Raw genomic sequence first — 26,057 nt, forward strand, 5'->3', positions numbered from 1 at the left:
AGTTATAATTGCAGAAATACTTTATGAATGACCCCTTCACTGTTGCCTTGATCTTACACTTCAACCCCTCATGAGTTATCACTTTTGAGTGTGAATTTGACCTTCAATATCAGTGATAAATATTTCAAAAACATTTCAAAGAGCTATCCAGCACATAAACCAAATATGCAGTCCTTTGGTAGAATTCAACATATCATTGACCAAAATATGGAAGTAATGTAACCAGTATATGTATAAGAGTTACTAAGACTTCTGTAGAAAAGGCAATTTAAGGGAAAATGTAGTATATATAGATCACACACGACCTTTATCCAACTTCGACCCCTGCCCAAAGGAAGAGTTAGACCACAAACAAACTTTTTGTCTGGTTGTGACTTTAACCTTTGACATAACAGATCAATGTGTCATCAGACGTCTTCAGAGCAAAGGAAACATGTGTTATTTATCTTGAGATACCATAGCAATGCATGGTTTCATAAGATAAGTGTGGCTATTAAACTGAGGCAAAATCATGAAACATCCCCATTTACACAGCTGGCAAATGAAACATAAGCAACAATCAAATTATCAATTTCTTTTATTCATATGCCTATAGTATATCGCACATTGAACAGTGTTCACATGATGGTTCCTGATGCAGTATGCAATTTCATCCTATTCTTCAATACTCATAACAGAGTGTGATAACTATTCGCTTGACAGTACCTACGGATTATGTTCACCAGTTCAGAAAACTTACTTTCCCTCAATCCTCCTTTTCTTTCTATATTGCCATGGATGAACAGGAACCAGGATGAGGGGATACCAGTTAGACTCTATCTCTGCTGCATTGTGTTAGTAGAATTGTGAACTTTCCATTTGGTGTTTGGGTCCACATTTAAAGACAATAAGTCCCATTTATCATTCCTTTCAAGTGTTTACAAGAATTTCCTGAATGTCCTGGAAGAATTCCACTCCAGCTTGGCATTGGTTGGTCTTCTCACATTAGCCAGACCCGCCTTTGTGTGTCCCAGTACCATTTGGCATACAATTTCTCGGTCGGCCTCCATTGAAATAACAGGACCCTCATCATCGCTGTCTGCAAATCACCTCTGATATCTGATGGGGTGCAGCCTCTGTTTAGGACTCCCTTGTCTGGTCCTTCCAGACTGTCCACCTGGAGTACTCATCCAGGGATGTCAAGCAGGACTTCAGTTTCTGCAGCATTATGTAAAAAGATTTTAGCAATCAAAAAGAATTGTTGCCACATGTACTTACAGATAGAAGGCAGCAAAATCACTTAAGTTGTCATATGTGAGTCTTGTTATATGCTAAACATTTAAGATAATCACATCTCAAATCTCAACCAGACAAACCAGTGACTAATGTTATGAACTCGGTCCAGACAAACCGATGATAACTATTATGGACAATATCCCACATCACTGTGGTATGATTACATGTGATCAATGAGCCTACTCAATCACAACCGTATCTATTAATTAGGCTAGGAATTCTGGGAAACTTTTTAAGAGATGTCATTTAGTGATTGTTTCAACTCATCAACATGGAAAAATATATATTCACAATCCTTGTCATATAGCCAAACTATTGCTGGATGCAGTGTTAAATAAATGATTTGGCTTTAACACTGCTTTGAACAGTATTCCAGCTATATCACTGCATGTTAGTTTGATGTGGGAAGAAAGTCCTAAGTGATGCAGGTCTTTGATGAATCCCACGAGTATGTGTATAATGCTGACAAACCTAGCAACATAATCGGGGAGAACCAGGATTTGAACCCATGACTATAGGTTTCTGCTAAGCCCAAGAGATGCAACTCTGCACAGAAAATTGTAGTGCCTTAGATAATAGGACATCCGTGCCTACAGCGATAAGGAACAAACTGAAGACATATTTGCAAAATAACCATATGAACCAAACAGAATAATTTCAAAATATTTACCACTCACTGTTGCTCTTCTATGGTCTTTCTTTGCATTGATGCTGCACGGATGACTATCTCTTTTATTCATCCGGACATTCTACAAACATAAGTAGCATTCACATCACAGAAATGTCCAAACTGTACATGTTGTACATTTGATTCAAATGAAAAGACCCCGGTTGTGATTCCGACTTAGAACTACCCTAATCATAATAATTCATGTCAAACATTCAGAGATGACATTTATCCCCATATTTAACAAATGTTAAAACAATATTTTGACAACAAAGTCAGGGTCATTCAACACATACATTACATAGGAAATAACTTGTTCGACAATGCAGAGAGATCCTCACCGAGGTGAATATCATTCCATGAATTATTGCCACATTTTCTTGAAATGCAGATTAATGCAATGCAGTATTTACTTTTATTTCTAGGCTATTTGTTTGGCTTTTCCATGGCACTGTTTTGACAGAGATCTAACCTTGATATGACACTTTGTTCAGAAATGATATAAATAAGAGAATACTTTATTATTCCCGAGAAAATTTGCGTTACACTGTAAAAGCACAGAGAAACAAGTATAAGATTCATGATTTAAGTTAAATACACTCGACCCGTGAAGGTTCCGGGGTAGAACAGGTCTTCAGCAACCCATGCTTGCTGTAAAAGGCCATTATGCTTGTCGTAAAAGGTGACTAACGACTCTGACTTGGTTGATGCATGTCATTGATCTAATTCCGTGCCTCGATGCTCATGATATGAATCACTGGGTTGTCTGGTCCAGACTCGATTATTTACAGATCGCCGTCATATAGCTGAGTGCGGCGTTAAACAACAAACCAACCTAAATACACTCATACATACAAACACAACATCCAAACACCAGGGTTAGAAATTGGCACTAGTCATTTTGACATTTTAAAGGTTTTGCTATATGCTATCATTTTAGGACTAGTGGACTGAAAGTGTTAGTTTCTACCGCTGCAAACACTAATCAACTAATGAATTGAGTGGTCAGACTAGGTTGTCATCATACTCTGAGGGCATGGATCTTTGCTGAAAATAACAATCACTAGATTGCCTGGTCCATGTTCAATTATTTACAGGCTGGACTATTGTGAGTGTGATGTTTCACATTGCATTGAAATATACCATGATGAATACATGTAGTTTGTATTTATCACAAACAAAAATACTCACTCAATACTTGGTATCCTCCCTGAGGATGTCTGTGAACCTGCCCACAAACCCTGAACATGCTGAAACAGAAAACAACTAACTTGTCTTTATCCTTTCAATGTTTCAGTGTGAATTTGTTAAAGATTGATAAGCTGTCATTATTCATTGTAATCCATATCTCACTTTCAGGTGGTTCAGGTGGCAACACATGATTGGAATTGAATGCCACGTTTTGTTTGACATGCACTTTGCCAGATTTATACCCTTGGTAACTAACCCTCATCATCAAATCCCAGCGTTATGTTGAGAATAAGGACACGACCTTAAAAGTCCTGCACCTGTAGCTCTTATGCAAGCCCAAATAGAAATACCATGTCACAACAAACACTTGATCATAATAATAACAAAGGGTTTCCGAAAACAACAAAACTAAAAGGCCCTTGACGTTTACAGTAGTAACATGGAGATCAGGAAAATATCTTAATCAATCCATTCCATAAGATCTCTGTATAGAAATCATGGAACATTATGTCTCGAAGCCCTGCTACGTACCTGGCATCTGCAAGCTGCTCTTCCTTCCTTCGGCTGTCAACCGAGTTTTCGAAATACTTGACGTCCTCGTTGTGGATGGCTCAGGTGGATTTCGACCGGGATTTCCGAGTTAGAGGTGATTGAGAACAATGTATCGATACACGAGGTAAGCATATTGCAATCAAGCATCACGGTGTACATCGATTACACGAGGTTTGAGTGTTTGTTTACATTTGTGTTCCAAAATGGCGCCCTCGGCCATACAGGGAATTATGGGTAGACTTGCTTGTCCCGGAATAACACGAGTTGGTCACGAATGACGAGCGGTCATTTCTGCAGCAGTTAGGAAAGAGACGAGGTTGGCCGATTACAGTTCATACAGGCCATATTGGGAGCCGCGGGGATTTCGACAGTGTGTATTAGGAAGTATACCTATGTGGTGTATGGAATATGCGTTTGCCTACCATGCCAGGCAGTGTGACAAGGGATATCCCAGCGGATGTAATATTCCTACAGCAGAAATGTTTCACAACCTCGATTGCAGGGAGCTGAAGATGTGACATATTCAGACAGAGACCATAATACATAGACTGTTATATGGTCTCTGATTCAGGTAAGGAATATGTTAATAATATTGATCACGTATTAAAGTTATTTATCTTCTGTAAGCCACTTATTCTGTTTTATATATGTTAGTAAATGTGTGATTTAATTTTTGTAGGATAAGCAATCTACCTAACTTATGTTAATCCTTGCTAATGTATATGATGTAGAAATATGTTTGCTTATTTATATTCCTTTATCTAGATACTCTATAGTGACTCATTTTTTTAGTTCATACCGTACCGACTAAACTTACTTTTGCAGGTGTGAATAATCAAGAACAAATTAAATGACAGGAGTTTTGCAACAGTGAACATTGTGAAGTGGAAGATAAGACATTTGAAAGGTATGGATATTTTCACTTGAACTTGTTGAAGAATACCGTGATGACAACTTTATCATGTTGGGAATTTTGGCGGTGGGGTAGCCTAGTGGTTGAAGTGCTGAAGACCAAGGTTCGATTCTTGTCATGGGTACAATGTGTGAAGTCTACGTCAGGTGTCCCTTGCTGTGGTATTGCTAAAAACAGCGTAAAACCATACCCACTCATTTGGGGATTCCGGGTTGGAATTGGTCCCCATCAACCTATGCTAGTTGTAAGAGAGGGTTATACTATAAAGGGAAATAGTACCTCGCCTACTATTGCCTGGTGAAAACAGCACCTAGTTATTTTTTTTACCTTGGGTCTGAATATGCCCGAATACATGAAATTAAACTTGCATGGTCACTTGTAAACACAAATAACTGAGAAATGTTCAAAAAGGTTTACATTAAAAACTAGCATCTACTTGCCGACTCTGATTTGGAGATGCAACTAAACTTATTGTGAAAATATAATATGCTTTGATTTCCTTTACATTAGAAATTAGCCTCTGCTCAAATTTACTCAGGATTCTGATTGGGAGGTGCAACTAAACTTATCATTGAAAGGTCACATGCTTTGAAGTTTTAAGTATCTTTACTCAGATTAGCTCAATGTCAAGCTGAACCTGAGTCTGGCGAAAATGTCAAGAAACTGAACAACAGGTATACTATATATGTCATATTTATTTTAGTAAGTAGGAAATAAATAGTAATTTTATAGAAATTTCATTTATATATATTTCGGCCAGGAATCAACATGTCTCTCCAGATAACAGACAACAATTAGTAGCCCTTTTTGCCAAATCAAGGTGCTGTTTTCGTTGGAGAAACCAGTGACATTTTGCTGAGGTGCCGTTTTAGCCTCACCCATAAGAGATAACCTAATAGATCAGGTGATCAGGCTCAGTGACCTGGTTCATGGCATCTGACAGTGACCATCTAACAGTGTGGATTGATGTTCACAATATCAATCACTGGATTGTCTAGAATTTAGGGCCTACCTTTAGAATACAGTACCTAACTTTTCAAACAGGTCACAGTACCCTGTGATGTAATTCGTAGTATTCTGTTGCCTGGCACACTGGCAAAACAATGCCTTGTGATGTCAGGGGTCATTGGATGTGCATATATATGCTCTTTTCAGTGGTCTATCGTCTCCACACGCTATGTTGTTGCATGAGTTTAAATTATTTGTTTACTAAATATTGTTTTAAACATTTATATGTGAACTGGATGGGTAAACAAGCAAAAACTTATTTGAATACCGCTCCAGAATTAGAATACAATATGATATGACAAAAGTACAGTCAAGGAATACAATTATATACATGTTCTTATTATAGAAACTACGTTGTCGGCGCTGTCAGGTCGCATTTTTAGTAGTAATAGTGTACTGCAATATACGGCAAGGAATAGTATTATAAATTTAAGATGCTATGTACAATCACAAAACCTATTGGATAGCTGAATGTAGTCTCCTACTGATTTAAGAATTTCTAAGTTTATTTTTGACGTCCTTTCAGGATTACCTAATAGAATTGAATTTAGATCATATCCCTTAACATAATAGTACATATTCTGTCTTAAATCATTGTAATTTGGACATATGAGAAAGAAGTGAAGTGCATCTTCAGTGTGATGGCCACAGCTACATGCAGGATTATCTTATAAATATTGCCTGCGGATGCACATTTTATAACAACTGCTTGTTTATTTTCTAAATACTTTTATTTCATTTTTTACTTATTACAGTGGTTAAAATGATTATAAATATAAATTGAAACTAATAATGTGCAATAAGCGGGTTATAGCTGAAACGACACCTTAGCAAAACAGCACTGACTGGCGAAATACTCGCCGAAAGCGAAATTACATTTAGTACTAACTACTAAATGACTTTATCGCGCGTATCCAAACCATGGGCTAATTACGTCTGTAACCCAATCACCCCTCGTTACTCAATCACCCCGGGCCTCCACTCGGCACCGTGCCCGGGGAATAATCCCGCGCAAGCATCATCCCGCCCTTTGTTAGTCCATCATTCGCGAGCAGCCCTTCCCCAAGTACACACGTGTGTCACTGTATCTAATCGCTTTCCCATTTTACGTTTCCTTTGTACCCAGTCGCGAACGTTTCGCCGATTACGCTTTGAATACCATCTATTTCAGCACTCGCCGTATCGCATTTATTCCGCTCTACTCCCGAACTTCACCCTCGGGACAATTTACGCTTGTGGAATACCAACTCACCACCCCGACTTTTCGTGATGCCTCCCAAGAGAAGAGCAACCGTCAACCACAAGCTTGTGAGGGGAGCCAAGCAGGCCAGGACAACCAGAAGACAAACCCCGGGAGTACACATTGTACAGGAGACAACAGCTGATGGTGAGTCTGCCAATTACGGAAATATCGAAGGTGGCAACAGAATTAACGTACAATCGGCGCAGCTTGTAAATGCCGCGCAGGTTGCCAACTCGGCTACCCAGGTAAACGAGCAACTGGGAAAAACACTCCATTTGCTGGAACATTCAGCGCCCGGCCCGGTTAGCGCAAACCAACAGGTAAGGCTTGGTTTTAGCTCTCCCGCCATTTCGCCCAACATAGGGAGAATCCCCGATGCGCACAACGAGGCCGACGGTGACGCGGCCCCAGCCAATCACATCGCCGGATACGGGGATTCCCTTTCCTTCCGTGCGGACGGAATAGACGCGCACGTCAAACAACAGGTGAGGGGAAAAATCTGGCGTGGCGAGTATGTCGACCTCGGCACAATACTACCAAACACCGAGGGAAGTCACGAGGACGGTACGATTACCATGGCGTATGACTCCTCAGGTAAGGTAATTTTTAAACCAATAAAACAGCAACCAAAGCGCCTGTCCCTGGCAAGCTGGACTTCAGCTTTCCACATTTTCATGTGTACTTACGTTAGTAGGCACTCCGAGGTCCGCACAACCCAGGGGTTGCTGTCCTACATGGAAACCATAAGAACGGCGGTACTTCGATTCGGGGGGGATGCCTGGTCAACCTACGACCAACAATTCCGACACAGAATGTCAAGGGACCCCTCACGACGCTGGGACAACATCGACGGGGAGTTGTGGCTGAAGTACATGGTCACACAGCCGGTACTACAACCAGAATCAGGCGGACGGGGCGCAATGACACGCGTACAGGGGGACATCGCCAGTCAGGTATGCTGGGATTTTAATAAATTTGGCTGTAGCAGGGTCAACTGTAAGTACACTCACAAATGCGGTAAGTGTGGCAAACATTCCCATAGCTCTAGGACCTGCTTTCGAGGGAATGGGGTCCAACCGACCCCATACAAGCCCAATCAGCCCTTTCCTAACAGAAAACCAGCCGGCAAGGCAGGTAAATTCAGTGGCCCCTTCCCCCGTGGATCTCAATGAAATGGCACCCTGGTTACGCCAATATGCTAGGGTCAATTACAGAGATGCAAATTATTTATGGGTAGGTTTTAGCTTTGGCTTTAAGCTCGAGTTCCAGGGAAGCCGCACGGGTCGCCTGGCACGAAACTTGCGATCAGCCACACACCAAGATACGGCAGGCTACGTGAAACAAAAACTACAAAAGGAAGTCGACCTTGGCAGGATGGCGGGCCCCTTCAAGGACACCCCCCTAGACAACCTCCAAGTATCCCCAATAGGCCTGGTGCCCAAGAAGCAGCCAGGATATGGTCAGCACCTGGGTAAGCATGCGGAGGAATTCCGTCTAATTCACCATCTATCCTATCCCAGGGGTAAATCTATAAATGACTTCATAGACACAGAGGCCTGCTCCGTTGTGTACGCCAGATTTGATGAAGCTACCCAGATGGTGCAACAACTGGGAAAGGGAGCATTACTAGCAAAATTCGACATTCAGTCGGCCTTTAGAATTATACCAGTCCACCCATCCGATTTCGAGCTGCTAGGCATCAGATTCGAAGGTGAGTTCTATTTCGATAAATGCTAACCATTTGGCTGCTCCATATCTTGCGCCATATTTGAAACGTTTAGTACCTTCTTGCAATGGTGCATGCAATCGCATCTTCCAACGTGTCCGGTCATGCATTACCTGGATGACTTCCTAACGGGGGGCACAGCAGGCACCAGCCACTGCTCAGACAACCTCAACGGATGCGTGAATACACTTGAACAGCTTGGGGTTCCTATTGCGCACGACAAGACGGTGGGCCCCACAACCAAACTGACATTCCTAGGGCTGGAAATCGACACCATTGCAATGCAGATCAGAATCCCAGAGCCCAAGATCAAGGAGGCAACAAGGGAAATCCAAGACATGTTGTCAACAGGTAACATCAAGGTCACAAAAAGGGCCCTTCAGTCCCTCATAGGCAAGCTTAACTTTATGTGCAGGGCTATACCAATGGCAAGGGCATTCAGCCGCAGGCTAATCGATCTGCTTAGCAAAGGTAAGCAACCATTTCACCACATTAGGATTACCAGCTGGGTCAAGGAAGACCTACAAATGTGGTTAACATTTCTTACGAGTTATAACGGCATTTCAGTGTTTCAGGACCAACTATGGGTGGACAGCGATTTCCTCCAGCTGTTTTCAGACGCAGCGGGTGGCGCCGGCTTTGGGGCCTACATGCAGGGCAAATGGTTTAACGGCGCATGGCCACCCCAGTGGGTGACGGATGGAACTACACGGGACTTGACGCTCCTGGAGCTGTTCCCCATCACACTGGCCATCCAAATCTGGGGCAAGCAACTCGCAAACAAAAAGGTCCTCTTTTACTGCGACAACCAAGCCGTCGTAACAATAATCAACAAGCAGTCAACCAAGGCCCCCAGAGTGATGAGCCTACTCCGTCGCCTAATCCTGCAGTGTCTCCGATATAATATTATGTTTAAGGCAAAGTATGTATGTTCCACTGCTAACACTATTGCCGATGCTCTCTCGAGGTTTCAGCTCAAACGCTTCCGAGAGGCAGCACCAGCCGCGGACCAGAACCCCACACCTATCCCGTGCAACATATGGCTGATCTGAGGCAGGAAGCCGGCAGACTCCTACAACAATCTCTGTCTACTAATACATGGGCCACTTACCAAACAGGCATCAATGCCTTGCACCAGTTCCGGTCCGCACACCAGCTACAAGAGGTGTGGCCAGTCCCGCTGGATCAGGTCGTAAACTTTATTGCTTATCTGTCAGTCACTCACCACTCCCCTAACACAGTCAAGACTTACATTGCAGCGCTGTCTTCACACCACAAATTCCACGGGCTCACCGACTGTACAAACCATTTCCTGGTAGGCAAGATTGTAACCGGCTTACACAAATCAGCGGGCCGACCAGACACCAGAAAACCGATCACTGAAGATCTGCTGCAGGTAGTAACCAACAATCTGCCTCACGTATGCTCATCAGCATATGAAGCCAGGCTGTTCAAGGCAGTCTACTGCACAGCATTCTTCGGTTTCTTTAGGGTTAGCGAACTCGTCCAAACTGGACCCTCAAAAACAGGTTGCGCCATCCAGAATTTAAGCTTCTCCGGCAACCCCCAGCAGCTTTCAATCCATTTACCACACTCAAAGTCTGATCAGTACAGGATGGGGACAACAGTTACAACGTCACCTATACCAGGTAATCCGCTATGTCCGGTAGTCGCCATCAAGCACTACCTGGAGGCGCGCCCCTCCGGCCCACAACATGCATTCGTCCACTTTGACCATTCCCCCGTTACAAGGTACCAATTACAGGCACTCCTAAAAAAAGGCCTTAGCACACAGCAACATAAACACGGCCTGCTATTCTTCGCACTCCTTCCGCATTGGGGCAGCCACATCAGCAGCCATGAACGGGGTGCCTGAACACCTCATACAACAATACGGCAGGTGGAAATCAGATTGCTACAATGCTTACATACGCTTACCAACAAATTCAATGTTGCACAATTAAATCAAATAGTCTTTCATGGTACTTACTACACTTCTTATTGTTTACAGTTTGGATGGTGGGATCCAGCTACATGGCCAGGGCACGGCAGTACTTGCTCCTGAAGGGCACCAGCCCGAACCAACCGAGGATGCTATGGCTGGCACGAGGGGGGATGAGGTGGAAGGAGCTGGACACCATTCTGGATGCACAGGTCAAGGCGACACGGCGCAGCCCCAGAGCCCTCATCATTCACCTGGGCTCCAACGACCTGTGCTCGGTCAAAGGCAGCCAACTCTACCTTGACATGGTGGCATCAATCCTTCGGATACAACTCCAGCTTCCTGACACCAAGATCATCGTATCCTCAATGCTGCCCAGGTGCTACTGGCACGATGCCAGGGATCCACGAAAGATCGAGGGGATGCGGAAGAATATCAACCGCCGACTGACCAACCGAGTCAAAGAGCTCGGCGGTACAACAGTGCCACATCCCCAGATCCTGGCATCTAACAAGACATGGTACGCCTGGGAGGGCGTCCACCTCAGTGACAAAGGACTGTGTGTGTTTACGGACAATTTATTGCATGCCCTGGCGCTCGTTTTGCGCCAGTAAGGATATTATCTCGACAGGTGAGTGTTTCCTTTCAGTACATAAGCAAGCCGGGCAACAATGCTATCTCCGCGTATCGCGTGGCCGTGGGTGTGGGGTAGCACTCTGGTGCTTTGTGGCGGGGTTCTTGTGGGCTACACTGCTAGTAACAAATTAACTTGCTTCCAAATTAATACTCGTGCTTAAGGCTACCTGCTTTTCAGCGGGAACCTTTCCGGGGTTACCTGCTTCTCAGTGGGAACCTTGTCTTTCCCGACTTTTCAGCCGGGGAATCGTAGAATAACATACGTTGGGGCAAACAGTTGCCACGTATATGGGCCCGGCGGCGGAAGTCGTCTTGTCAAGCGGTAGCTGACAGTTGGGTCCGCGGCGGGAGCCGCACAATGGTTTTGCAAATGGGGCCGGGCAGTGGGATCTGCTTTGGCCGGCTACCTGGGGCCGGGCAGAGGCAGTCTGACTTAGGCCAGCAGCGTGGAGCTGCTTTTGGCAACGTGGGAGTTGCCAAGCAATGGTAGCGTTTAAATATGCTACCGTGGGGGCCGGACAGCGGTAGCAGTCTCAGGCCAGCAGCGCTAGCTGCAATCGCCGTCGGCCACGCGCGTGGCCATGGCAACGGTAGCATTTTTGGTATATACAATTATAGCTAAGTAGCCCACTAGTACCTGCACATCCTCGGCCATTTAACCCAATCTCATCTTCTGTTTTATTACAGGCACGGGCACCAACGGCTTGGTGGCCCGTGCCTCTCCTTGGCATATCGCGGGATAATTACATTTAGTACTAACTACTAAATGACTTTATCGCGCGTATCCAAACCATGGGCTAATTACGTCTGTAACCCAATCACCCCTCGTAACTCAATCACCCCGGGCCTCCACTCGGCACCGTGCCCGGGGAATAATCCCGCGCAAGCATCATCCCGCCCTTTGTTAGTCCGTCATTCGCGAGCAGCCCTTCCCCAAGTACACACGTGTGTCACTGTATCTAATCGCTTTCCCACCCACCCACCCACCCAGCTTGCCACTCCTTTTTCTTTCCTTTTCAGCCTGACGTGTCCTGTTCACCTGGAATGCTAATCACTTCTTTTCTTCAGCGTTTATTCTATTACAGGTACCAGCAGAGCGGATTGTATATATGTAAATAAACCTGTACATATGTAAAATAGGTTTTCAGAGCGCTTGTATATATGTACATACTTCTAAACGATTCTGATATATGTAAATAAACATGACTTCTTAATAGCTGTATATCTGTATATATGCAATACCTGTCTCAACAATAAACTATGTCGAGGTGTGCGGGGTTCTTGTGGGCTACACTGCTAGTAACAAAATAACTTGCTTCCAAATTAATACTCGTGCTTAAGGCTACCTGCTTTTCAGTGGGAACCTTTCCGGGGTTACCTGCTTCTCAGTGGGAACCTTGTCTTTCCCGACTTTTCAGCCGGGGAATCGTAGAATAACATACGTTGGGGCAAACAGTTGCCACGTATATGGGCCCGGCGGCGGAAGTCGTCTTGTCAAGCGGTAGCTGACAGTTGGGTCCGCGGCGGGAGCCGCACAATGGTTTTGCAAATGGGGCCGGGCAGTGGGATCTGCTTTGGCCGGCTACCTGGGGCCGGGCAGCGGCAGTCTGACTTAGGCCAGCAGCGTGGAGCTGCTTTTGGCAACGTGGGAGTTGCCAAGCAATGGTAGCGTTTAAATATGCTACCGTGGGGGCCGGACAGCGGTAGCAGTCTCAGGCCAGCAGCGCTAGCTGCAATCGCCGTCGGCCACGCGCGTGGCCATGGCAACGGTAGCATTTTTGGTATATACAATTAGCAGCTAAGTAGCCCACTAGTACCTGCACACCCTCGGCCATTTAACCCAATCTCATCTTCTGTTTTATTACAGGCACGGGCACCAACGGCTTGGTGGCCCGTGCCTCTCCTTGGCATATCGCGGGATAAACGGCGATTATTACTTGACGAAAATGACACCTTATTTTTTTTTTTACCTTGGTAAAATAAATGAAATTAAACTAGGATTGATAACTTGCAAAGACCAATAATTGTGAAATGTTAAAACAAGTTTACAATAGAAATTAGCCTCTACTCCAACTTATCCTATACCCGACTCAATTTATTGTGATAACATGCTTTGAAGTAAAATATATGGAATTAAACACACATCGTCTCATACAAACACAAATGCATGTAGTTGTCAAACGCTGAAACAAGTTTACCTTCGAAATTAGTCCCCTACTCCAATTTACTCACCGACTCTGATTGGCAGACACAGCTCACTTGTTGTGAATGTATTTTTCACTTTTAAGTTTAAAGTACTCAATGTCAAGCTGAAACTGTATTTAAGAATCCTAACATGGTGCAATTTTTCACAATGGCCTTTCGATGTGTTTTTTGAACATGTTGAAAGGTTTTACAAGGGATATTTGTAACCCAATACTTTCCGTAACGGGCGACAATGCTCGTCTAAAGAGTTGACTAACGCCATCAGGTGGCGATCAGGCTCGGTGACTTGGTTGATGCATGTCATTGATCCCAATTGTGTGGGTCGATGCTCATGATGTCAATCACTGGACTGTCTGGTCCAGACTCGATTATTTACGTATAGCCGGAATATTGCTTGAGTGCGGCATAAAACAACAAACCAAATCATAAGTGTGGGATGAATGATTTGAAATTAGCAAGTTTAATGTGACCTTCAATCACTACAACCTGATCTGAGTCTTGAAAAGATATGACTTTGATTCAGTGAAAATTTGCATCATGATAGTTTCAACTGTAGATACAGTTAATCTGTTTGTTGTACAGTTTCTGTATATCAATATATATGTTGTTCAAATAAGCTTTGCCTCTTCACCAACCCTATTCCTCTTTTGGAAAAAATAGTGTCTAATAATTCAAACACCATCACCATCATCCTAGTGAACACACCAAAGAAATGCACATCAAAAACGTCATTATTATTATTTCTGATCTCTGATAAATTAGAAAAAAACTGTTATCCAGCCAGATACATTTCCTTGGTCCCAAGAAGCATGTTACATAGTAAACTGACTCGATAAGTTGAATAGCAGTTGTAAAGGCACAACTGACTAAGCCGTCACTACTCAATTAAGTAATTAACAGACAATAGCAAGCACTAATACCCACCCGACACTAATTGCCCTGTTAATCCCTAGTCCACAATGAGTTGACATTGAGTTCATTTAGCTGTTTTTAGAGTAGCAAGGTAATAAACATCAAAGGTGGGGCAGCCTTTCATGTGTTCTGTAGAAGAGATGATGTCACTTGTTTTATGTTTATTTAGGATTAGCTACATCCCTTGATGCTACCAAGGCAGCCCTTGAGATTATCAGACAGTTTGGCTAGACACAAACTGATGTCTCCCTTGTAGCACACTATGTGTCAGACACAGACTTTGACCACTCTGTGCAGATGCATATCAATGCATAAAGAACATTGGGTAGATGATTCAACAATGCCACACAAGTCAAAGTTGGGTTTCACTGTATTTAGAAACAGACGATGGATCCCAAACTTTATAACAGTAATTATGATTAATTTTAACTTTGCCAGGCCAATATTTTGGCAGATTTGCATGTTATTGTTAATCTTCATTTAGTTAATTTTCAAAAAAGATAGGATGAATGATAAAATATGATATTGAGTCATGAATATTTGAATTCAGATCAGAACAAACAGGGAGGGTCACCCCAAAATGTGAGAGTCTCTAGGGGAGACTTTTGACAAAATGGACAATAAAATATAAAGTGCTTTGCATTTTCTTTCAGGGAGAGTTGTGTCCAAAATGAATGAGAACATACCGGTAATTCATGACCGGCCCCTTTAATGTAATATACATAGTTTTTAGTTGATGGTTCAGGTTGTACTTTTCAGTTGAATTTCTTATCACTGTCTATGATGGACTACCAATTAACGGTAGATATTTAATATCCATAATAACTTAGATAAATGCTTCTACAGTCTCATCCTAATTTGTCAAAATTTGAATTTCAATATAGCTTCCATTAATGAATTAATGAATTTGGTGAGAATATCTATTGTCTGAATTCCTAATATACTTTCTTTTGTATTTGGTGTGCAAGGGTAGCCTAGTGGGTGAAACAGTCTCTGAAACCCGGGTTCAATTCACCACATGGGTACAATGTGTGAAGCCCATAGCTGGAATATTGCTAACAAGCTGCATGAAACTATACCAACTCACTCGCTCATTATGTTGTATTTTGAGATCACTTACATGACATGTGTTTTGATAATTATGAATAGTTGCATTTATGTATTTATGTATAAGAACCTATGTAACTTAGTTTTGCATAGTCTTGTTTACCCTTCCTTACATTTTGATGTAATGCAAACATTCAAGCAAAATTCAGGTGTGGTATTGTTTTAGAAGACCGGATACATTTTTGTATTTTCTGAACACTTTTCTGTTTGCAATGGCTTATTTACATGTTCAAAGATTGGTTAAATATCAGTTGCAAGATAAATTGTCAATACCTCACTGTTTGAGAAAACAACTTTAAACATTTGTAAATATGTGTGTGTTTCATAACTTTTGACTAACAAGTTTCTAAAGATGTTATGAAATGTTTCAGGTACCTGGATTTCACAATCTGACACCAGCTACATTTAAGAAGATCTTGCTCACACAATTCAGACAAGGGACTCGCCGTAAGATGAACAGTACTCCTGATAACAACCAACAGATTCACCTCAGAAAGTGATGATTCTGAATGAATAATGCCACATCAGTGTGACTGTAGGTGGTTTTATTATGACACTAATGAAGTCTGAATGAATTTATGCCAAAGCACTGTGACTATGTCCAGGTTGTGTACACCGATGCTGACCATACAAATCTGAATGACTTTTGTGGTTTACTGCAGAAACATAATTGACTTTAGATATTCTTCTTCAATAAAATTCGTCTGAGATTTGACTAATTTGTTTATTTAGAAAATGGCATTGAAGCGTCTGTTCTGTAAGGCCTTGCAAACACCACTGGTTACTTTATACTAGTTCCTCTTCTTGCTTGATCAAATTTCAATTTGTGATATGTACCAATGAAATGCCATATAATCAATAAATAAGATTTTTTTCCAAAAACATGATTTGTTTTGCTTCATTAGCATAAAGAAATATAATATTGATCAGCCATAACATAGGTGCTGAACAAATATGAAATGTACTAATGCCCTGAATGTTTTCCTACTATAAATACTTAACAAAAGTTGTAGTTCCACCTTAGTAGACAAATGACATTGATATTTTTTCTGTACTTTATTTAGGTGTTTTCTATGGATGTCATTAGTCTTATGCACCAATTTGGGACAATTGTATTCTGTTTTATATTCCCATGAAACTACACTGTCCCGATATAACAAGTACTGATACCGTTCCAAACTAATCTGTTAATCTCACCAGGGCCAAATGCCAAAGCACATAGCCAATGACTTTCCATTTTTTTCTGAGTGAGAATGCTGTTTTGCCACTTTTAGCAATATTGCAACAATATCATGGTGGCGGACACCAGCAATAAGCTTCACACATTGGACCCATGTCGCAAAACAACTTGTGAACAATGCATGCCCACATATCTCAGTTTGAGGAGGATATTTACCATTAAAATAACACAGAATATTACAACAGGTACCTGTAACTTTTTCTTTTTTTCAGTACAAACTGGAAGTCTGGACATGAAATTTAATTATTAAATTATACAAGAACTGATGTTTGTTCATTAAATACCATTAACATCCGAAAAGGACAAAATATGAAATTGAACAATTTTCTTCTCCAAAAATGTTTTAGGAGGATATTTACCATTAAAATAACACAGAATATTACAACAGGTACCTGTAATGCACAGGCTAACATTATTTACCAGAAGCAAATCATGAAGAAAATTTGCATCCGGATACCTTCCGGAAACCTTCCGAAAACCTTCCAGATGCCTTCAACAACCTTCAAATTGCTTGGTATTTTCAAGTTAATTTTTATATGTGTTTCACACTTAAGTGAACAAAATGCATCCCCCAAATTTTGACATTCTTTTTGGAAGGTTTCCGGAAGGTTTCCGGAAGGTATCCGGGCCGGATCCAAAATGGGAAGGTATCCGGAAGGTTTCCGGAAGATTTCCGGAAGATTTCCGGAAGATTTCCGGAAGACGGAAACCTACACTTTTTTTGCTGTGCCTGTGTATATACTACCCCATGTATCTACAACACTCCACACCCCTGTGTATATACTACCCCATGTATCTACAACACTCCACTCCCGTGTGTATATACTACCCAATGTATCTACAACACTCCACGCCCGTGTGTTTATACTACCCCATGTATCTACAACACTCCACGCACGTGTGTATATACTACCCCATGTGCCTACAACCCTCCACACCCGTGTGTATATATTACCCCATGTATCTACAACACTCCACGCCCGTGTGTATATACTACCACATGTATCTACAACACTCCACACCCGTGTGTTTATACTACCCCATGTATCTACAACACTCCACACCCGTGTGTTTATACTACCCCATGTATCTACAACCTTCCACACCCGTTTGTATATACTACCCCATGTATCTACAACACACCACACCCGTGTGGTTATACTACCCCATGTATCTACAACACTCCACACCCGTGTGTCTATACTACCCCATGTATCAACAACACTCCACACCCGTGTGTCTATACTACCCCATGTATCAACAACACTCCACACCCGTGTGTATATACTACCCCATGTATCAACAACACTCCACACCCGTTTGTATATACTTCCCCATGTATCAACAACACTCCACACCCGTGTGTATATACTACCCCATGTATCAACAACACTCCACACCCGTGTGTATATACTACCCCATGTATCAACAACACTCCACACCCGTGTGTATATACTACCCCATTTATCTACAACACTCCACATCTGTGTGCATATACTACCCCATGTATCTACAACACTCCACAACCAAGTGTATATACTACCCCATGTATCTACAACTCTACACATCCGTGTATATATACTACCCCGTGTATCTACAACATTCCACACCCGTGTGTCTATACTACCCCATGTATCTAAAACACTCCACACCCGTGTGTCTATGCTACACCATGTATCTACAACACTCCACACCCGTGTGTATATACTACCCCATGTATCTACAACACTCCAAACCCATGTGTATATATTACCCCATGTATCTACAACACTCCACACCCGTGTGTATATACTACCCCATGTATCTACAAAGCTCCACACCCATGTGTATATACTACCACATGTATTTACAACACTCCACACCCGTTTGTATATACTACCCCATGTATCTACAACACTCCACACCTGTGTGTATATACTACCCCATGTATCTACAACACTCCACACCCGTGTGTATATACTACCCCATGTATCTACAACACTCCACACCCGTGTGTTTATACAACCCCATGTATCTACAACACTCCACACCCGTGTGTATATACTACCCCATGTATTTACAACATTCCACACCCGTGTGTTTATACTACCCCATGTATCTACAACCCTCCACATCCCTGTGTATATACTACCAATGTATCTACAACATTCCAAACCCGTGTGTGTATACTACCCATGTATATACAACACTCCGAACCCATGTGTGTATACTACACCATGTGCCTACAACACTCCACACCGTGTGTATATACTACCCCATGTATCTACAACACTCCACACCCGTGTGTTTATACTACCCCATGTATCTACAGCACTCCACACCCGTGTGTATATACTACCCCATGTATCTACAACACTCCACGCCTGTGTGTATATACTACCCCATGTGCCTACAAAACTCCACACCCGTGTGTATATACTACCCAATGTATCTACAACACTCCACGCCTGTGTGTATTTACTACCTCATGTATCTACAACCTTCCACACCCGTTTCTATATACTACCCCATGTATCTACAACACACCACACCCGTGTGGTTATACTACCCCATGTATCTACAACACACCACACCCGTGTGTCTATACTACCCCATGTATCTACAACACTCCACACCCGTGTGTATATACTACCCCATGTATCTACAACTCTCCACATTAGTGTGTATATACTACATCATGTATCTACAACACTCTACACCCGTGTGTATATACTACCCATGTACCTAAGACGCTCCACACCCGTGTGTATATACTACCCCATGTATCTACAACACTCCACACCCGTGTGTATGTACTTCCCCATATATCTACAACACACCACACCCGTGTGTATATACTACCCATGTACCTACAACGCTCCACACCCGTGTGTATATACTTACTATGTACCTACAACGCTCCACACCCGTGTGTATATACTACCCCATGTATCTACAACACTCCACATCCCTGTGTATATACTACCCCATGTATCTACAACGCTCCACACCCGTGTGTATATACTACCCCATGTATCTACAACACTCCACGCCCATGTACATATACTACCCCATGTATCTACAACAATCCACACCCATGTAGATATACTACCCATGTATATACAACACTCCACACCCGTGTGTATATACTACCCATGTATCTACAACACTCCACGCCCATGTACATATACTACCCCATGTATCTACAACACTCCACACCCATGTAGATATACTACCCATGTATATACAACACTCCACACCCGTGTGTATATACTACCCATTTATCTACAACATTCACGCCCGTGTGTATATACTACCCATGTATATACAACACTCCACACCCGTGTGTATATACTACCCATTTATCTACAACATTCACGCCCGTGTGTATATACTACCCCATGTATCTACAACACTCCACACCCCTGTGTATATACTACCCATGTACCTTGAACACTCAACACCCGTGTGTATATACTACCCCATGCATCTACAACACTCCACACCCATGTTTATATACTACCCCATGTATCTACAACACTCCACACCCTCGTTCATATATTACCCCATGTATCTATAACACTCCACACCCGTGTGTCTATACTACCCGATGTATCTACAATACTCCAAACCCTCGTTCATATACTACCCCATGTATCTACAACATCCACGCCCGTGTGTATATACTACCCCATGTACCTTCAACACTCCTCACCCTCGTGCATATACTACCCATGTATCTACAACACTCCAGACCCGTGTGTATATACTACCCCATGTACCTACAACGCTCCACACCCGTGTGTATATACTACCCCATTTATTTACAGCACTCCACACCCGTGTGTATATATTACCCCATGTATCTACAACACTCCACATCCGTGTGTATATACTACCCCATGTATCTACAACACTTAACATCCGCGTGTATATACTACCCATGTATCTACAAGACTCCACATCCTTGTGTATATACTACCCCATGTATCTACAACATTACACACCCGTGTGTTTATACTACCCCATGTATCTAAAACACTCCACACCCGTGTGTTTATACTACCACATATATCTACAACTCTCCACACCCGTGTGTATATACTACATCATGTATATACAACACTCTACACCCGTGTGTATATACTACCCCATGTATCTACAACACTCCACACCCCTGTGTATATACTACCCATGTACCTACAACGCTCCACACCCGTGTGTATATAGTACCCCATGTATCTACAACGCTCCACACCAGTGTGTATATACAACCCCATGTATCTAAAACACTCCACACCTGTGTGTATATACTACCCATGTATCTACAACACTCCACGCCCATGTACATATACTACCCCATGTATCTACAACACTCCACACCCATGTAGATATACTACCCATGTATCTACAAAACTCCACAACCGTGTGTATATACTACCCATGTATCTACAACATTTACGCCCGTGTGTATATACTACCCATGAATCTACAACACTCCACACCCGTGTGTATATACTGGCGCTTGTATCTACAACATCCAAGCCCGTGTGCATGTACTACCCATAAATCTACAACGCTCCACACCAGTGTGTATATACCATCCCATGTATCTACAATACTCCACACCTGCATGCATATACTACAACATGTATATACAACACTCCACACCCGTGTGTATATACTACCCATGTATCTACAACATTCACGCCCGTGTGTATATACTACCCATGATTCTACAACACTCCACACCAGTGTGTAAATACCATCCCAAGTATCTACAATACTCCACACCCGCATGCATATACTACAACATGTATCTACAACCCTCCACACCCGTGTGTATATACTACCCCATGTATCTACAATACTCGACACCCATGTAGATATACTACCCATGTATATACAACACTCCACACCCGTGTGTATATACTACCCCCTGTATCTACAACACTCCACACCCGTGTGAATATACTACCCCATGCATCTACAACACTCCACACCCATGTTTATATACTACCCCATGTATCTACAACACTCCACACCCTCGTTCATATATTACCCCCTGTATCTACAACACTCCACACCCGTGTGTCTATACTACCCCATGTATCCACAATACTCCACACCCTCGTTCATATACTACACCATGTATCTAAAACATCCACGCCCATGTGTTTATACTAACCCATGTATCTTCAACACTCCACACCCACGTGCATATACTACCGATGTATCTATAACACTCCACACCCGTGTGTAAATACTACCCCATGTATCTACAACGCTCCACACCCGTGTATATATACTACCCCATTTATTTACAACAATCCACACCCGTGTGTATATACTACGCCATGTATCTACAACACTCCACACCCGTGTGTATATATTACCCCATGTATCTACAACACTCAAAACCCGTGTGTATATACTACCCCATGTATCTAAAACACTGCACACCCGCGTGCATATACTACCCCATATATCTACAACACTCCACACCCGCGTGTATATACTACCCCATGTATCTAAAACATTCCACACCCGTGTGTCTATACTACCCAATGTATCTAAAACACTCCACACCCGTGTGTATATACTACCCCATATATCTACAACTCTCCACACCCGTGTGTATATACTACATCATGTATCTACAACACTCTACACCCGTGTGTATATACTACCCAATGTATCTACAACACTCCACACCCCTGTGTATATACTACCCATGTACCTACAACGCTCCACACCTGTGTGTATATTCTACCCCATGTATCTATAACACTCCACACCGGTGTGTATATACTACCCATGTACCTAGAACACTCCACACCCGTGTGTATATACTACCCAATGCATCTACAACACTCCACACCCATGTTTATATACTACCCCATGTATCTACAACACTCCACATCCTCGTTCATATATTACCCCATCTATCTACAACATTCCACACCCGTGTGTCTATACTACCCCATGTATCTACAACACACCACACCCCTGTGTATATACTACCCCATGTATCTACAACACTCCACACCAGTGTGTATATACTTACTATGTACCTACAACGCTCCACACCCGTGTGTATATACTACCCCATGTATCTACAACACTCCACATCCCTGTGTATATACTACCCCATGTATCTACAACGCTCCACACCCGTGTGTATATACTACCCCATGTATCTACAACACTCCACGCCCATGTACATATACTACCCCATGTATCTACAACAATCCACACCCATGTAGATATACTACCCATGTATATACAACACTCCACAACCGTGTGTATATACTGCCCATGTATCTACAACATTCACGCCCGTGTGTATATACTACCCCATGTATCTACAACCCTCCACGCCCATGTACATATACTACCCCATGTATCTACAACAATCCACACCCATGTAGATATACTACCCATGTATATACAACACTCCACACCCGTGTGTATATACTACCCATGTATCTACAACATTCACGCCCGTGTGTATATACTACCCCATGTATCTACAACACTCCACACCCCTGTGTATATACTACCCATGTACCTAGAACACTCAACACCCGTGTGTATATACTACCCCATGCATCTACAACACTCCACACCCATGTTTATATACTACCCCATGTATCTACAACACTCCACACCCTCGTTCATATATTACCCCATGTATCTATAACACTCCACACCCGTGTGTCTATACTACCCGATGTATCTACAATACTCCAAACCCTCGTTCATATACTACCCCATGTATCTACAACATCCACGCCCGTGTGTATATACTACCCCATGTACCTTCAACACTCCTCACCCACGTGCATATACTACCCATGTATCTACAACACTCCAGACCCGTGTGTATATACTACACTATGTACCTACAGCGCTCCACACCCGTGTGTATATACTACCCCATTTATTTACAGCACTCCACACCCGTGTGTATATATTACCCCATGTATCTACAACACTCCACATCCGTGTGTATATACTACCCCATGTATCTACAACACTTAACATCCGCGTGTATATACTACCCATGTATCTACAAGACTCCACATCCTTGTGTATATACTACCCCATGTATCTACAACATTACACACCCGTGTGTTTATACTACCCCATGTATCTAAAACACTCCACACACGTGTGTTTATACTACCCCATATATCTACAACTCTCCACACCTGTGTGTATATACTACATCATGTATCTACAACACTCTACACCCGTGTGTATATACTACCCCATGTATCTACAACACTCCACACCCCTGTGTATATACTACCCATGTACCTACAACGCTCCACACCCGTGTGTATATAGTACCCCATGTATCTACAACGCTCCACACCAGTGTGTATATACAACCCCATGTATCTAAAACACTCCACACCTGTGTGTATATACTACACCATGTATCTACAACACTCCACGCTCATGTACATATACTACCCGATGTATCTACAACACTTCACACCCATGTAGATATACTACCCATGTATCTACAAAACTCCACAACCGTGTGTATATACTACCCATGTATCTACAACATTTACGCCCGTGTGTATATACTACCCATGAATCTACAACACTCCACACCCGTGTGTATATACTGGCGCTTGCATCTACAACATCCAAGCCCGTGTGCATGTACTACCCATAAATCTACAACGCTCCACACCAGTGTGTATATACCATCCCATGTATCTACAGTACTCCACACCTGCATGCATATACTACAACATGTATATACAACACTCCACACCCGTGTGTATATACTACCCATGATTCTACAACACTCCACACCAGTGTGTAAATACCATCCCAAGTATCTACAATACTCCACACCCGCATGCATATACTACAACATGTATCTACAACACTCCACACCCGTGTGTATATACTACCCCATGTATCTACAATACTCCACACCCATGTAGATATACTACCCATGTAGATACACCACTCCACACCCGTGTGTATATACTACCCCCTGTATGTACAACACTCCACACCCGTGTGAATATACTACCCCATGCATCTACAACACTCCACACCCATGTTTATATACTACCCCATGTATCTACAACACTCCACACCCTCGTTCATATATTACCCCATGTATCTACAACACTCCACACCCGTGTGTCTATACTACCCCATGTATCCACAATACTCCACACCCTCGTTCATATACTACACCATGTATCTAAAACATCCACGCCCGTGTGTTTATACTAACCCATGTATCTTCAACACTCCACACCCACGTGCATATACTACCGATGTATCTATAACACTCCACACCCGTGTGTAAATACTACCCCATGTATCTACAACGCTCCACACCCGTGTATATATACTACCCCATTTATTTACAACAATCCACACCCGTGTGTCTATACTACCCCATGTATCTACAATACTCCACACCCTTGTTTATATACTACCCCATGTACCTTGAACACTCCACACCCACGTGCATATACTACCCATGTATCTACAAGACTCCAGACCCGTGTGTATATACTACCCCATGTACCTACAGCGCTCCACACCGGTGTGTATATACTACCCCATTTATTTACAGCACTCCACACCCGTGTGTATATATTACCCCATGTATCTACAACACTCCACATCCGTGTGTATATACTACCCCATGTATCTACAACACTTAACACCCGCCTGTATATACTACCCCATGTATCTACAACACTACACATCCTTGTGTATATACTACCCCGTGTATCTACAACATTCCACACCTGTGTGTTTATACTACCCCATGTATCTAAAACACTCCACACCCGTGTGTTTATACTACCCCATATATCTACAACTCTCCACACCCGTGTGTATATACTACATCATGTATCTACAACACTCCACACCCCTGTGTATATACTACCCATGTACCTACAACGCTCCACACCCGTGTGTATATACTACCCCATGTATCTACAACACTCCTCACCAGTGTGTATATACTACCCATGTATATACAACATTCACGCCCGTGTGTATATACTACCCATGAATCTACAACACTCCACACACGTGTGCATATACTGGCCCTTGTATCTACAACATCCAAGCCCGTGTGTATATACTACCCATAAATCTACAACACTCCACACAAGCGTGTAAATACCATACCATGTATCTACAATACTTCACACCCGTGTGTATATACTACCCCATGGATCTACAACACTCCACACCCATGTTTATATACTACCCCATGTATCTACAACACTCCACACCCTCGTTCATATATTACCCCATGTATCTACAACACTCCACACCCGTGTGTCTTTACTACACCATGTATCTACAATACTCCACACCCGCTTGCATATACTACCCCCTGTATCTACAACACTCCACACCCGTGTGTATATACTACCCCATGTATCTACAACACTCCA

General features: G+C 42.7%; 1 long non-coding RNA gene and 1 pseudogene across 1 annotated transcript; both read left to right on the plus strand.

Annotated features, from left to right (window-relative positions):
• Window positions 1–4,040: 4,040 nt before the first annotated feature.
• On the plus strand, window positions 4,041–16,101 carry LOC139457445 (uncharacterized). The gene is made up of 3 exons (XR_011652585.1): window positions 4,041–4,256; window positions 4,511–4,592; window positions 15,749–16,101. It is a non-coding gene; the product is annotated as an uncharacterized lncRNA (long non-coding RNA).
• Window positions 7,844–11,131, plus strand: LOC139457444 (uncharacterized; annotated as a pseudogene).
• Window positions 16,102–26,057: the final 9,956 nt, after the last annotated feature.

Source organism: Haliotis cracherodii, unplaced genomic scaffold (genome assembly GCF_022045235.1).
Source record: "Haliotis cracherodii isolate W230 unplaced genomic scaffold, xgHalCrac1.p SCAF_12, whole genome shotgun sequence".
Classification (NCBI taxonomy): domain Eukaryota; kingdom Metazoa; phylum Mollusca; class Gastropoda; order Lepetellida; family Haliotidae; genus Haliotis; species Haliotis cracherodii.